The sequence below is a fragment of the Chelmon rostratus genome, chromosome 9 (assembly GCF_017976325.1).
Source record: "Chelmon rostratus isolate fCheRos1 chromosome 9, fCheRos1.pri, whole genome shotgun sequence".
NCBI classification, from domain to species: domain Eukaryota; kingdom Metazoa; phylum Chordata; class Actinopteri; order Chaetodontiformes; family Chaetodontidae; genus Chelmon; species Chelmon rostratus.
In genome coordinates this window covers 7253449-7268599 of record NC_055666.1, presented here as the reverse complement: position 1 = coordinate 7268599, position 15151 = coordinate 7253449, and positions in this window count along the sequence as shown.

Below are 15151 nucleotides of genomic sequence, written 5' to 3'. Positions count from 1 at the left end.
TAACCGGCTGGACATGCCCGTGCATTTATATGTGACCTACAGTCATTACATCCATCACCTGTTTCTGGGGATTCCCTTTAACACGAGATCTAAATAAATAAAAAAATAAAAAAAATAAAAATAGACGAAGAAGAAGCAGCAGAGGCAGACTGACAGCAATTAGTATTCACTGACACGTCCCACGCCTCCACTCACTGAACATCACTGTTACCAAAAACACTGGATCAAGTCAGTACACCGACCTGAAGCCGTATCCCACAAAATGACATTAAACAAATGCTTAAAAACATCCTTAAGATGTAGGCTGACCGATGTGAGAGAGCGGCTGGGGGAGAATAAGATGAAGCTGCTCTCCCACGCTTTCCAGCGTCTCCTCGGATAATAAATGCAGTTATAAAATAAACGCGTCCTTCGTGCGGGGGGGACTCACCTCAAGTGCAGAAAGTACCTGCCGCGGCTGGAACCGTCGAAGATGCAAGAAAGTTAAAGAGGAATCACCGCTGTCTCCCGCTCCGCTGAGGCTCAATGAGTGCAAGTCTGTCATGAGAACAAAGCTGATAAATCATAGTCCCAGCCAGCAGCAGGCATGCACCCGAAATGCTCGTCTTTCATGGTGCCCCCCCTAATTTCACATATGCATCTATAAATGAGAGGCAAAGAAATGAAATAAAAGATTTTAAAATAAATAAATAAAAAAAAAAACAAGCAGTTGTGGTGGAGATGATCCTGGCTTCAGATTGCCCTGTGCAGCATCCCCCCCACCCCACCTCAGCCTGCAAAAAGCACGATGTGAATCGTGATAAGCAAGAAGCACATCTCAGTCTCCCTGGTCTCCACACAAAAACTACAAAGGCTGAGGAGGAGACGCACTGGGTCCTAGAGACAGTTTGGTATGCACTGAGCCTGCAGCCGACACTTTGGCATGTGGGGATGTCGATGAATGCTGTTTCCACTCACGGTCAATATACGACGGGGCACTGATTATGCAGAACAGCCGGGCTCCGGTGCATTGCTGTGATGGAGGTGACATGTTTGGGAAATGCAGTGTGTGGCTTCAACCATCTTGCGTGAGACAGATGTGTGTCAATACTCACCAGAGCCTTGACTTTCTTTTAATTTTCAGGCTCATACACTGAAAAAGAAATATTTCTCACTTGACATGAACTTGTATGTTTACAGGAGAGCAATTTAACCCAGCAATCAGGCCATGGAGCTCTGACACCCTCCACTCAAACACTGATTAATGACTTTGTTTAGTGTATAAGCAGGTGACCAGCATCTCTTTAATGTTTAGTCAAACTCTGGGATACAACTAACTGATTCATTTTAAAAAAAAAAATGCATATTCTTGGCAGACTTTTTGCATGTATCTGTGGTCACACAGGTTGACCCACATCTGAGATCTAAAGACACAGCTGATGCTGACCTCATGGACGGCATCACAGAATCAAAATATCGATCTAAACATAAACATAAATCTGTTGACGCAGTCACATCGTGGGGCCTCGCCCTCCTCATGGGGACAAAATGCAAGTGCCCAGAATGTAAATCATTCAGTTTTAGGGTGAACACGTGCGTTAAGGTTAGGGTAAGTCTCCAGGAAATGAATGCAAGTCTATGTCATGCCCTCATGAGTGATGGAAACATTACTGCGTGTGTGTGACTATGTGTGCATGTGTGTGTGTGTGGGAGACAGAGAGAAAGGATGGCCCTCTTAACACTTTGCCGTTGCTAGGACTGTGCATTGTGGTAGAAATAGCCGACCTTTTCAAACATTTGCTGTATTGTAGCAACAGTGTTTACAGCGTGAGGGCTTATTTCTCTGGATTGCCTCAAAACACAAACTGACAAATAAAATCAATCAAAACAGAAACTAGCATTATATTTGAAATTGTTTCCACAGTGCTGCTTTGCTATTGAATTGTGCCACATCTTCTACTGTATATTGACTTTTGGGAGCTGTTCTTTCAGCACCACATACTGGAGACAGATACACAGGTCTTTTATTGCAAAAAATGTAACTCCATCTAATATGTAGCTGCTTTTTCTGGGTGTAGCAATGCTTCTACATGGAGCACTTCAAAGACACACAAAGGCCTGAAATAATGTGCACATGTTTGTTGGTATTTTCAGTTAACTTGACCAAAACACAGCAAACCAGTGAGAAAGGAAAACAGCAGGCAGAAAAATGAGAGAGTTCAGCTAAACAGGCGACATAAAAACAGATTCTTGAAGAGAAGTGTGTCGTTTGTGATGTTTCTGTGTCATCAGAGCACCTTTTATCCATGAATATGAGGACATGAAGTTGAAAAGGAAATTGATGGTGACTCACGGCTGGATTTCCAGCTGGGCGAAATCGGCAACCGCTTCCTCAGACTCCCAGGGAGCCCAGAAACCCACATATTCACCACAGGTCACTTGTTTTCAGGTAATGTGTTGTTATTTGTAGAAGGAACCTGGTTTTAAGACATTCATTGTTTTAGCTGCTCAGATGGTGTACATTTCTAAATAATCTGTGTCGGGGAGGATCAGTAGGGGCTCAACAGCAGTTTTTGCCCAAAAACCTCCTGACTGATTTGGCCATGAATCATTTGAATCGAATACTCATTTCATATTGTGTGTGAAAGCATCATATCAAGGACATGGAAATGAAAAGTTTATGTTTGTGCTGCATCAGCGTACAGTCTGTGTTTAAGAGGTAATAGTGGCAGATGCTCAGACAGGTTGAAAAGGGATAAAAGAGCATTTAGGAGATTGGTGACTAATAACACAGAGCATACCTCGATTCAAGAAACAGCAAAGGAAGTGAATACTCACACTCTCTCAAAACATCAAAACAGACCACAGGACCTCAGGGGTCAGACCATTACCAAGCAGTCGCTTCGTCCCTTTGCTATACTTCAGACGAGAAGCCTGTCCCATTGATCTCTGCTCTAATCCATAGCTGTGACAGGTGATCGATGAGGCAGGTCATCTCAATAACGGTGACCCTCAGGCCCGTCATCACGCCCAACAAAGCAGGCAGATGGGAAACAGCCAGCCGAGGGGGAAAAAAAGGGCATCGAGGACGAAAGAAACGAAACCTCCTCTTTTATTCTGTGTTTGCATGTGCGAGCATGTTTGGTTCGTCTCTAAACTGTGCTCCTGCTTGTGCTGCTAGCCTCTGTGTTGCAAACTCTTACAGCACATTGTTTATTGCAAGATGTTGCATCATACTCAGACTACCGCCAGGACCAGTTGTGTCCCAGTGGGGCACAATGAGTGACAACGCATATTGATCAGGTGCATGCAGACGAAGGTAAGCAAATAAGTCCAGGTTGAAAGGTGCCTGTAAATATTTGATTAAAACAAAAAAAAAAAAAAAATGCCCTTTCGCATCACTGGCTAGGATCATGTGGGAAAATGATATGTGGCAGGGAAAGATCTGAGTTTACATGATAGACCAGACTGTCACTTTCTTTAAAGTGACATAATAAATATGAATAAATCCAAATATGCAAAGTAATTCATCATTCATCATTAGGATGATTAATGGAAAGCTGAGTAACTCCAATCTGTCCTTTTGTTGCTAACAGGCTTGTCCGTTGACACTTTGTTTTTACTATAGCTTCCAGAGGACGGATTACCTGTAAACAGCAAGAATACCAAGGGAGCAATACAAATGCAGATTCTGACAGGCAGGGATTGATTGAGGTGCTTTCAGTCAGTGGGGGAGCAGCTCAGCAATGACCCGGTCAATCAAAAAAAAAAAAAGGATAACAAGGTAAGTATGCTGCTGTTGCTGCGCATTTAAACAAGCTGATTTAATCATTTTCCTTATCAGATTGCATCTGAATATAGTCAATAACTCATAGTTGCTGTCTGAGCAAAAATGCTTTCTTGTTGCAGGATGGAACACAATAACAAATACAACACAAACACAAACACAATCGAATGAAATGCATAATAACCATGTGGGGTGATATTGCTCACATGCATGCACAAGTATCTGCAAACACTTACACACAGACACACATGCACACGCACACAAACAGTGCCCTCTGCTGGAGAAACACGGTAACTCGCGCCACGTTGATTCGGAAACAGGTGTGAAAAAGTGACTGTATCAGCATAAAAGGACTTTTCCATCAGCGGGTTTGATTTTATGCTTCAGGGCTTAAAGCAGTGTCGTCACACAGGGCCCAGTTTGCTACATCTGTCATCACACACATCACCTCGAGTATGATACCTCTGATATGATTCTGATACTGGAGTAGCGCCAGGTGGTCGTTGACTCCGCTGACATTTTGGGGGGAGAAAATACCTGAGCCAGTCATGCAGCATGTTGTTGTCTGTTGCATGTCAGCACGAGTTGATTCATCAGGCAATGCTGGAAATGCTAAGCTATTCTCAGGCCTGTTACCTCGGCAACAAGCCATGCATGGCAGAAGAAAGATGTTGTGAGGGGAAAAAAGATGAGGAGCCCATCGAGGGGCTCTGACACTCTTAAAGTGATAGGTCGCCCTCAAAAGGCCTTTGTCAAATTGCAGCGGCTGTATTCGCAGCACGCTCTCAGAGTTACATGGAAATATTAAACCAGCTGACACACAGCAGCCCTCCCTGCAGCGCTAACATTACCCATTATACCCCCCCATTTATCATTCCTCATTCTAAAATCTCAGTTGACTTACAGGACTATCCCCTGAGGAGCTGTACTCCTTCAGGTGACCTCAATTCAACATGTCCAATAAAATATATATATTTTGAGTGTGATGTCACCGTATCTGCTTCTGAAAAAGTCAACTAATGCATATGAAGCGGAGCAAACTAACAGCCAAAGACCCTGCCATAGCTGCGGAGTATAGGTGGAGCACACTAACTATAGCTCTGTCACATTTAAGTGCGCAAATGAGTCGACATGCACAGCACCCATGAATGTATTAAGAGAACTGGATAACATGTTTCAAGATGTTTCAGCTCTTCTTCATTCCCACCACTCCACAATGGCATCACAGCCCAGTGCTGGAATCACCAGGGCGCCATTAAAGAAAAGGTTCACAACTTTAGAATAAGAGGAAGGTGCCCATCTGAACACTGAAAGAGATTTTGTTTACTCTAATCATTCCACATGTTCATACCACCCATTTCAACGTTCATGATGCACTTTCAGTGTAGATGATGGTGAGACAAATTTCACAGACCTCGTTTTGTACCAAAAATCAATTGTAAAATTCATAAAAAATGAAAATGAAAAAAGAACAACCTCATATCTGGAGCCAGAAGTGACCATATTTGGATAGAAGGGTGGAGCTGGGGAGGATGAGCATTGCTGTGCCTCTATCATGATCTGACTGAGAACTCGAGGACACGCCGTGGTAACAACTTGTCGATCACAAGGTAGCCACATCCTAAAGTATACCGCCATACCGTCTTTATTGTCTATTTTACTCTAAAGGGGACCATAATTTACAAAATGAACATCATTCTGTGTTGAGGAAGACTGGAAACCAGCGATTGAGACCATAAACTCATTAAGAAACAGTTTACTGAGGTAATAAATGAAGTAAGAAGTAGAGTCATTTTCTCATAAGCTCATCCAACCAGTAGAGTTGCCCCCTGGTGGCCATTTGAAAGAATGCAGGTTAAGGGCATTTGAGTTCTGGTTTCACCTTTCAGACCCAGAAGCAGCATCCACCGTTTGAACAGTCTACGACTGTGTATGACTGTTCACTCAACATCAATGAAGGATAATAAACCTCGATTATGCCTCTAATTGTCCCAACATGTAAATGAATGTGGTGTATTTTTGGTGGTTTGGTGTATTATTGAATAAATAAAGCACTGTGTATTTCAGATAAGATGAGATATATTTATATTAAAAATGCAAAGTCAGAGCCATTGTGAATTAACAGGCCACAGAAACACACCAAACGTAGAAACTTCAGTCCATTAGCAGGGATGAGTGTTTTATTGACAGGTTCTGTGCAGAAACACCTCAGCTCGGAGCCCTGAGCACCACAGATGGAGACAAATCAAAGTTCACGCAGAGTTCATGTGATTGGTTGCCAGGTGACCTCACCGCTACAAAATGCCAAAGCTACATCTCTGCATCCTATTTTTTGCCTCTTCGTGTATCTTATGTAACTCAATAGATGAATCACAGGCACATTTGGCTTATAAAAATTAAAAGGTCACTTTCATGACCTTGCCAACGCTATTTATGTGGCAGAAGTTTTCTGCACTCACTGTTGCTAATTTCCCTCAGGTTACCAGGGAAACTAAACCGACAGCCATCCGTGCTTTGCCGGTCGTATTGCATCTGCCATCTTCAGCTCCAGAGTTTCTACAATAATTCCCTTTTTATCCACGGCTAAATTTAACTGCTGAGCCAGTGTACAAACAGCACAGAGCTGAGCCGTGGGCTCACACACCTGGTCTGGACAGCACGCTGTCGCATGCAGGAAAACATCCCAGTATCACAGGACAGACGCCAAACTGGAAAAATTACAGATTTTGTTGATTTTTAGATTCGAGACCTGTACGTGGGCAGTTTCATATTGAGTCATTGGAATAGCACAAAGCTGATAAGGCAGCATTATTTGGCAAGAACAGCCCAACCCATTAACTGTACTTTCCTTTGAACAGCATGAAAAGATTAGTGCCAGCATGTCTTTCAGTGGCCAGAAGTGATTATGAACATTATATATATATATATTTACATGCTGCAGGTCGTACCACAGTGAATAACATCATCATTCATTTTGTAGAAAAAAAAAATCCTCCTCTGTTCTTAAATATCCTGATTCAGATGTCCCCTTTTGAATCTGTCTGGAACAGAATGAACAGAGCCATGAGGACACTGACCTCATGTCCTCTGTATTATTGATGCGATTTCCAGGGTTTTAGTGTTCTTTGGGTTTATATCCCACATTTAAAAACATATATGTGCTGGTCATTTTATAGTCTTATTCCATTGAATGTATATATACTCAATGCAGCCTACTTGAATTTGACCAGCCACAAATAAATCACTGAAGAGCTGGACAGTCAGTGTTATTGCTTATACTGTATTTTGTGGCATATCACTCACATTTGCTAATGATATCTGACAAAATATATCAAACTGGTTGATGCATAATGTTAGAAAAGGTTCCTGACTTAAATCAGGAAATATCTGATCAAAGAAAATTGTAATTTGGAAGAGCACTGGGGGACTTGAGACCATGAGTACTTCTACAGCACTGCAACAACCCTGAGTTTAAATTCAGTATGACAGCATCTCATATCTCTGCTGTCTCTATCTTCAGTCCGTCGGCGCAGAGGTGAACTGTACAGGTCCAGCTGTTGCTGTTCAGTCCAAACAGCCACTAGATGGCACAGAACGTTTAGCACACATTCATGATGTTCTGTGCACTGCTACATCAGTAAGCACAGTAATTTCATTGAATATATGCATTTTGAACAGGAGCATCTTCACATGAGTGAATTAAAATCAAGTAAATGTAGTTTTTCCAGCGGCAGAGCAGTAACTAAACTTCTGTTATAACACATGCTGGACCTGTGACATATTTCTGTTTTTTCTCTCTTAGCCGCTTTTCACATTGTTCCCTGCCAGCTGTATGATTGTTTTTTCTTTCTCTAAAGCATGAAAAGAAGGATTAGTGTCTTGCAAATATAACTTTGTATTTCTAGTTCCCTTGTCATCTTGAAATTAACACAAGCAAGCCAGTGTTAGGTGAAAGCTTTTGTCCTATTACAGTTTACAGCTTTCAGTGTGAAATGCGGCATTATGGCTTATCGGGTTTGATTATTATTTATTGCCAGATCTTGATTACTGCTGTTATGGGGCTGCTTCTCAACCACCAAACACAATTGTATGTGCATAGAGACATTCTGTTGTTGTTTAGTGAGCAGTATAAAGTCGATCAGTCAGACAGGAACAGTTTAGTCTGCTGAGTTTACCTGTCACGTTTCTTCACCTGTGCTGGAAGAGAGGCCGTGCATGTGCATCTCATCATGTATGTGAGCTCTTGTGAAGATCACATGACATTTTTGTGAGTCATACTTATGGGGACTACGTACAAAAAAAGTCTATAAATAAAGCTAAAAATAGAAGCTGCAATGATCTACTTGGTTTTCTCATTGAAAGAACGTCTGAAACTGCATCAATTCTAGACAAAATGTTTCCAAACTCACTAACCTGTTGGCATTTGATTTGGAAAAACAGCACATTAACAATGAAATGAGTAACAGTTTAGCATATTATTTCAAGGATCTTACTCATCCATGTTGTGAAAAGGTCACTTCATGTAGCAGGAATAGATTTTGTGGCCTGTTGTGGGCAGCAGAACAAGCGGTAAATCCAAAACTGACATAGTCTGACGCTGTAAAGTTGTTGTTGTGGTTAATACTTTAGCAAGTAGCTTCCTATTTACACATTCAGCAGACACAGAGAAATATTAGCATTAATCTGGAGCTGTATGTCTGTCCACCTGATGAATTTAACTCCAATATTCACTCTCCTTTTGGCTCTGCTTTGGTCTCCACCAACTCCTGAGGGAAATATCTGTTTCCTTGGTGCTAAATGCCAGAAGTCGGATGATTCTCTGTGGGTTCATTACTAAGAGTGGCATTACACATAGTCACTTGATCCATTGTTGTTAGTGCCATGTTGATTATGGCAGCTTTAATTATCTGTACGGGGGGGCACTAACAAGTGCATCCACTTGTTAGGTCCAATACTTACTGCCCCTTTAAGTGGATCTATAATCAACATAAGCACTTGTCAAGAGAAAGAAATTGAAGCTTGGTGGAGTTCTCATTATGCAGTTTATTTCTTAGTCTGTAACGGCAGGATGCCAACAGCCGTCGTCAGACTTACATGTGATGAGCTGTGACACAAAACTGGCGAGCTAACTTACCAGCTGTTGTTTTCCGTGGACCCAGGGATTGGAAGGGGGGAAGGAGAGGCTTGCAGCTCTGTCTCGTCTACAAGTCTTGTGATCTTCCTCTTTTAAAGAAAGCTGTTTTTTTGTTCTCGAGTGCACTACTGTGTAGTGCTGGGCAAGAGGCAAATGACCTATAAATTGTAAGAGGCCATATTAGATTAGATTAGACTGGGGGAGTTGCAAACAGCAAATGGGGGTGCAAATAGGTGCTTGTTCATACTGTAAAGTGACTTTTTAAATATGCATCCTCTGAATTTTAGTATTTCCTGCTAATTCTGTCAACATCTTTACTTATTTGTCCCTATGCAAGCTTATCAGATTAGCCCTCTATCTAGCCTGCATGCTTTTGAATGCAGCAGGTTGGAGATTTATATGGTGGGTATGTAGTTGCTGTTTTTCTGTTAAGCCAGTTCATGATGATTCAATGATGAGTGGACATGATTCTATCTCAGGTGTCAACTTTAAAGCTGAGCTAATAAATACATTTATATCAGGGGAGACCAACCTTTTTCCCTTGGAGGGCCAAAACTGAAATTAATTGTGGGGCAAAGGCCAAAAAAACCCCACATTGTCTTGTATGATCTTGTCTTGTATTTTACAGTAATGTATTGTATCGTATCCTTTATATATACACAAGGGCCCCACTGCAAACAAGCTACCTGTACATTAGCTACCGAGGACTAAACAGCAGACAAAGTTAATGACTTGCAAGTGAACATTTAGCAGCTAAAGAGATGTTACTCTCAGGAACTGTTGGAGACAAAAACAAAGACAGACACGTGACTCCAAATGAATGCTAATGTTGCTCCATGTCTGCTCCATGAGTTCATTTCTGTAAGCTTGTTGTACACCTGGTAAATGTCCACCATCATACAAGAGCTCTTAACTAATGACCAACTTAGACTGATGTAAACGAAGGCCGTGCACATGTACGGTCTGACCGCTGCTTGTGCTCCACAGCGCTTTATGGAATGAACCACGAAGCAGGGATTTGTCTAACATGTTTAATTGTGTTCCTTCAAAACAGTGCATTGGATAAGGACTAATAAATGAAACATTAGTTCAAAAAATATCTTTATCAGCATGTCGACTGCAACAACTTGAGAGGATGACAAACAGTTCAAGTTGAAATAACGTACAGTTTGTACCATATTTTCTCGTTAGATAACTTCACCGTGGCATCAGTGCTAAATACACAATATGCAAATCTCATTTTCACAGGTCTGTTTCATTCAGGCAATGTTGCAGAAAATCACCTGCAGACCAGTGCATTTAAAGTCTGCACTTTTGTTAAAATATGATTATAAATCTAGGGTCTGTTAGTGTTTGATTATGAGATGAATTAATTAAAGTGTTTATCTTAAATTCTTACATCATGGAAAAGCATTGTAATGAGTCCTTTGGTGCAGCTTTAGTTTGTGTAAGGAAGCCATTTAAGGTTGTGTACATACTGTATGTCGTGGTCTATGCATCAGTTTACATTATTGCTGTCTTTGTTAACTAGTACTCTAAATATTGCTTTAATTGGTGATCGTACTATTGAAAATTATTATTGAGGGTTTCATCAAGATCATGTCTCTAGAAATCATTGCTCCTCATCACCGGTGCAAACACGTGCCAGCAGGAAATAGGCAAACTTCTCTGCTCTTCAGTTTATGTGTGTAAATGTTGTGACCCAACAAACGATGGGAATCCTGGTCTTTCTTCACTGGGAAGATCAGTAACCCTGACAACAGCTTGCACTTGTGCTAGAAAGTATGATACAAATTAGAATGTATTATCCTATGAACTGCCAGGGGCCTGCAATGTTAATCATCTTGGCCAGTGGCATTCAGAAACTGGGTTATGAAACCATTCAGATGCACGCGCTGCATGGAAAGTGTGCCAAAAAGAAAATGTAAAAAAGATCACAGTGAACTGAAGACATGCAGTATCAGACACACGTGAACATTAGTGTAGATATAGTAAAACTAAGGGATGAAGCTTTCATTGCACAATGCTTGAACAAAATGTATAATCAAAATATGTCCCAGCACGTCTCTGAAAGCTGGAATGGAGCTAACTCGGTGACGCCAAAACAGGCAACACTTAGCCTGAAGGATCCTCATCTATGAAGACAGATGACTGATGACAAAAAATAATATGGAGGGTGCATACACCTACATTGTTAGTGTGGCAGTCTCTTGGGAGTGAAATGAACCCCACCCTCAGAGCTCGAGAACTGTCCAACTCTAAACGAGGCCAAGTCAAAGCATGTTGCTCCCTCTAGTGGTTCATCTCCCTCAAACTGCTGTCTGTGCAGGGCGATGCCACACACACACACACAAGTCTGCTCTCATATCATTCTTCACAACACACCACCAAGCATCGGCCATGTTTTTAAGAGTAAAGTGATGTCCTCAACCCCTTACTTCTCTTTTGTTTGACTGAATTGAAATATTTAGACGTTTACTGACTTATTTGCCCCCATGTAGTAAATTCTTGCTCTTGCCACTGAGTTTATGAACAGACGATCGTCAACAGCCTGAAACATACTTGAATGACTTGAAGTTTGACTCAGTAAATAATATTTCAGGTTGATACATTCTTCTGTGGTCCTGCTTGACTAAAATGAAGATTTCTAACAATCAACTTCAGTGCAAAACTACTGTTAAGGCTGCAAAACACAAAAAATTACTTTGTAATAATTAAGTTGAATTTTTCTGACATGGTTGGATTAGTGCTGACTGGAAAGGGACGTGTATGGCTTTTTAGGCATGTATTTCATCACTGCCTAAACTCACTTAGAGTACTGGATTTCAGGATATTTTAATTGCTCTCCTGCCACCACATATAAAAATACACAGGATTCAAAGTCACACTGTTCTGAGGATGATAACTTACTGTATGTTTCCAAAAAAACAAACAAAACAAGGTTACATCCAGCACACTTTGTGTCTTTGAATCCCATATGGTGATAGTATAAAGGAGGCTTTGCTTTGTCAGCAGGAAACACAGAATTAAAGCAACTCTAAAGTTAAACAACATTTGAACCTCTAGTTTAAAGCAGGCAAAGGGGGGGAAAATGAAAATCTATCTCAATTGTCTGTTTTGCAATTTTTAAAGTAAATGGGGTCAGTGGTTAATGACAGTTGGACGCCTCCAATTGTCCGCTTCATTTCTGTCTCACTGTTAGAATCCAGTGGCTTTTCAGTCGACTCAATCATGTGCAATGCTATGCAAAATGGAAAAAGTGCCCTGAGCCCTGAGCCCTTTTTCAGCACCTTAGAGCCTATTGAAAATCTACACTTCTGGCAGCCAGTCAGCGAAGAGACAAAGCTTATGAATTAAACTCTCATCACCATGTTCATTAATTTAACTGAATAGCAACAAGCAGGATGACTTTCTCTGCTGTAGCATCCAACTCCTGCCTGCTCAGAACGAATACACTGTCCCTTGACAGGAGTGCTCACAATAAAAAGGGGTCAGTTGAGCCACTAGAGGGAGCGTTGTGCCATGATTTACCTCAAAAAGTGCTCTAAAACTGCAATGAATGCCCCATTTTACCCAACCATCTGCACTTTCTAGCTTTTGAGAGAAGCTGCTGTGATGCTGTTGATCTATTTAAACGCGGCCGAAATGACAATGATTAATCGAGAGCTCGATCTCAGGGTGCGGCTGAACTTTCCACAGACCTGCACCGTGTCAGCTTTCAAGGAGGCAGAGTGAGCCTGCAGAGCATCTTTAACTATCTGTCTGTCATCCACAACAGCATGTTTGTTTAAAAAAAAAAAAAAACAGAAAAACACAGAAAACCCACAACCTGGCGCTGGCAGCTCCATCAGTCATGCTCACATTTAGAGCAGCAGAGTCGCACCATACAGACAGTGAACATCAATCTGTTGTTGGCAGGGTCCTCATTAGTACACAGATGTTCAGTGTTTTTATGATGAGGTATTTTTCGTGCACTGTTGAGAGAGACGGAGAGAGGGAGCGAGGGGAGAGCGAGGCCAACAGGGAGGCAATAACGGCAAAATCAATTTCACACATGGCCGCGTTTAGGAGAGGTGAGTGGCAGCGGGCATCTCGATCTGTCCATCAGCCTGGCTGTTTCTCGCCGATGTGGCAGCATCATGTTAGACTAACCGATCGGAGCGGGCCAACAACCATGGCTACATGGATGATATGGCCATTAGAGCAAGAAACTGGTGGCCCACTACATCATGAATCCCAACATGCACCATATGAGACATCAGACAGACATCTCTGTCTGCAGAGGTGTTCAGCGGAGCTGAGCTCATCCTCCAACTCCTCTTTGTGATGGAGAGAAAAATTAGGCCATGAGGAAATATGTCAGTCAAGCATGGTTTTTGTGATTTCTCAAAATAAAAAGGACAATATCTTGTAAATTATTAACACACTACAGAGGATTTATGATTTAAGATGTAAAATATATCTGCTGAGGTGTCACAGAGGCCAATTATTTACAAAAACTGTAATTTTGTGTTGGTTTCTGGTCAGAAGTTGTCTTTGCTCTTGTAAGTGATGACTGAAAATGTCACTTTGTCCAGAGAAAGGACTCAATGACAATAAATCCCCTGCTTCGTCTCTACTGGTCAGCACAGAACAGTATCAGGAGACGGCCGAGAGGACAAATTTTCTGACGTCATGCTGAGTGATATTTAGGTAATGACGTCCTTCACGCATTCAAAGATTCTGTTATCAGCAGTATCTTTCATTACCTCTGAGGGTCAGCAGAGGTCCCGCCACACCGCGCTATTTTTACTTTTTTAGGAGGACAGAACTGAATGCAGAGGGTGGAAAAAGCATTTGATTCACAGCAGAAATGTGTCTGACTGCACAACGTGTTGGTAAATGCCTATTCGCTTTTTCCCAAGTGTAAGATGAGAAGACTGATACCACTGCCATGTTTGTACGCTAAAGCCAGCAGCCAGTTAGCTTAGCTTAGCATAAAGACTGGAAGCATGGGGAAGCAGCTAGCCTGCTAGCCGACTTCCTGGAGTCTAATCAGTAAAGTTAATTAGTGAGATTTAGAGGCGCTGGTAGGTGACTTTTGTTAGCTTCGAACAGAGCCAGGCTGTTTTCAGTTTTTATGCTAAGCTAACCGACTTCTGACTGCAGCCTTATATTTAGCGCAGACACAAGAACTAACCACATATTTCCCAAAATGCAAGTCTATTTCTTCAACACATTCTTCACAGAAAGAGCAGTGCAGCACTGTGTCTGTGCTGCAGACTCTTATTAGGATATTTTCTTGCTGGTAATATAGTGCAACTACAGTAATAAATCTCATTAGCTGACACAATTATGAGCGGCTGACTGACAGCCGCACATCATTATACTCTGGTGCTGTACGAAAAATAAAACGCCTTTGTCTGTTCAACCCTCAAATGTGCCCAGTGTAACGCAAGAAATTTCCCAGGTTTCACCCCATGAAATGCAGTGAAATGTGTTAAAACTGAGAGGGTGTAGAAACTAAAGCAGGTTCATTCTCAGTCACATCTGTTAGATAGAATTTAAGAAGGTGAATGACAGCAGTCACATCCAGAGTCTCTCCCCTGTAGAACAATTCAGCCACATTTCTTTATTACACATGGCAAAATATCCCTAAACTTACAACCATCTCACTATTTTATAGTTGCAGTGATTCATTAATGAATGGCTTTACTTTCTGTCCCCCCTATTTGTTCATGCAACGACTGCATTTTAATCACTTGCAGAATCTTTGTCTACTACTTGGCAACCCATTATGGCAGGAAAGAAGCTTAAATCCTACTGTTACATGAATTAATAACTTGTCTTTATTACTTTCTGCCTGACTGATCCCTAAATTTCATCTTCAGTGTTTCCAGATTAGTTAATCCATCTTGTATAAGGAAGATGCTTTGCAAGTTGGTACTGTACAAGAGAGGATTTCAGGGCTGATCAGTTCCCGGCCAAAGCTCCACTCAGCCTGGTTTGAGGACGTTCATTCTGACCAAAACCTGTATTTCATTTTAGTTTGAGCGTTGTTTGGCCAGGATTCAGGAACAATAGTTTTTCAGGCTAAAGCGAAAGTCCCTGAAAACAGCTACCAGAGTCCCTTTGTTCTCTGAAATAATTTAACTTTGCATTATCTAGCCTGCTGGCACCAAAGCAACAAGTCTTAATATTCAAACCAAAGTACACTGTAATCATTAAATATAAATCCATTTATCCTAATAAATGTATATATTTACACAGCG